Source organism: Solanum lycopersicum, chromosome 11 (genome assembly GCF_036512215.1).
Source record: "Solanum lycopersicum chromosome 11, SLM_r2.1".
Lineage (NCBI taxonomy): Eukaryota > Viridiplantae > Streptophyta > Magnoliopsida > Solanales > Solanaceae > Solanum > Solanum lycopersicum.
In genome coordinates, this window is record NC_090810.1 from 5025932 (window position 1) to 5028625 (window position 2694).

Consider the following 2694-nt stretch of genomic DNA (forward strand, 5'->3'; position numbering starts at 1 on the left):
ATCAATTATACAAAATTATTAACGATTCAAATTTAAGATCTTCGTTTAATTTTTACTTTAGGCTATTAATATGTTTGAGCCACTCCTGCTCATATTCTGAAATTCATGATAATACATCCTTACGAAATTACTCTTTCAAATAACATTAAATCCAAATATAATATTTGTTCTTATTTCTTAACTTGGTAGATTAAATATTAAACTGTCGTTCAAGTCTAATATTTTAAACTTTTAAATCGTAAATTCATATATTATTCCCTTTGTCTCATTTTATATGAAATTTTTTTTTGTCAGTCTAAAAAAGAATGTGATTTTTCCGTATTTCAAGGTATAATTCCTTTTTTTTCCTTATTAATCCCACTTAATTTTAAAGACAATATTCAATACATTTATGAGAATCTAGAGAGAAAAGTAAGTTACATTTTTAAAGAATAATTTAATAAACATTTTAATATTTTCATTATTTCTTAAATTTTGTGTCGAATCAAATATTGTTACGTAGAATAGGATGGAGAGAATATCTCATAAGATTTATATCATTGTAAAAGAAAATTTATAATGCTTACATATTTAAATATTCGTAAATAATATCCCTCGTAAACAAAGAATTTTGTGATGCATCGACAAGTAGCCAAAACCTAAGAGAATATTGCTCAAATCGAGACAAACAATAAATTTATTTATTGTTATTATCACCATCAAATTATCATTACTCCAAAATTTATAGTCACATTCACAAGATTAGTCTAAAAACATGAGTTTAATAAATACATATATAACCATATAAAATCGTTCATATAAAATAAGATTAGTGACTTTGAAAATAAGATATGGCTATATATGTCCAATGAAAAGTTAATTTAATGTCATTTTTATACTATATCTTTTTATCTTTTTATTTTATTTTGGAAAAAGGCTCAAATATGCTATCAAACTTTTAGAAAAGTTCATTTATGTCATCCGTTAAAAATTTTAGCTCATCTCTGTCATTACCAATCAAGAAAAAGTTCATTCATGACATTATTTATTAATAGTGGTTTTGCAAAATTATTTTTGACACGTGGCGAATTGCAATTCGCCCACGTCATCAATTTTTAAAATAAAAAATTATAATTCTGGAAAAAAAATTGAACTAATTCTTTTTAATTTTTTTTTATTTAAAAAATTGATGACGTGACCGAATTATAATTGGCCATGTCATTATTTTTAAATTAAAAAACAAAATTCTAAACAAAAATTGAATTAATTTTTTTTTATAAAAAATAGATGACGTGGTCGAATTATAATTGGTCACGTGTCAAAAATGATTTTGCAAAAATATTATTAAAAAATAATGGACATAAATAAGTTTTTTATTTAACATTAATGATATAAATGAGTGAAACTTTTAACTGATAGATATATTTAAACCATTTCCTTTTTATTATATGTTTTATGTTTTTATTGCATTGTCAAGTGGCCATGTGATTATGTGATTCTTATCAAACAGTTTGATTGACTTTCATGTGCACGACAAATTTACCACATGAAATGACAAGTAAATAATTACAAAAAGAATTGGTCTTATAATAGTAAGATCCGATATCTTATGTTAATTGTGGACCAAACAAAGCTTAATTAATTATTTGAATACTTTTCATTAATTAATTTTTCTTGTTTTGATCAAACATATCTTTTAACTATATGCCTTAAGACAAACTTTAATTGGTTATTAGTTATGGAATAGAGCAATTGTGTTTGAAGTTAAGCTGGGGTAACATGTTTATATCGTCTTTTTTATGTTAATTGTATAAACTCAAATTTAATTGAATAACTTAAAATGAGTTTTTTTTTTTTTTGAAATTATATAAAGAATTTACAATCTATTTAAATTTATATTGTGTGTAATTTATTCTCATACGTCAAATTTAAAATATTTTATTACAACTGAAAAAAATCTATTTCTTTCCATCTCACTACCTTTCTCGATGAAAAAATATGATAGTATTAGGCACTCTTGTATTCACTATGACGTGGATATGACAATGGAGTCATATTTATATCGTCTCTTAATTAAGCTATAGTATAAACTCAAGCTCAATCAAAAAAATTAAAATGAACTTTTGTGAATCATATAAAAAATTCATGACTAACTTATTTATATTTACGTCGTGCGTAACTTATTCTGATACATCAAATTTAAAATATTTTATTATAAATAAATAAATAAAAAAGAATCTAATTTCTATCTACCTGTTCATCAATGATTGATAGTATTGTAATATTAGGCCCTGTTGAGGACTGATTAATTATTAATTTCAACTTGTAGGTGATCTTGACTTTTTCTTAGCCATTTTTTGATAGAAAATAATGCCAAAAACAAATTTTTCTATTAATTGCCAGGAGTGACCTTCATATAGTTAAGATTTATTTTAAGCCCTTTCATTAAAGTCTCTTTCAATTGAGTCTTAATAAAGAATTTTACAATCACATTCGCAAGAGAAAAGGGTCTGATATACCCTTCAACTTTGTCATTTAGAGCTGATATATCCCTTGTTATGAAAGTGACTCATATATACCCTTACTTGTAAACAAATGGCTCACATATACCCTTTTCCTCTAACGGAAATGAAAAAAATAATAATTTTAATATAAATTTTTATTATTTTTTTCCAAAAAATATAATCCCATATGAGTAAATTTAATCCTCGTCAA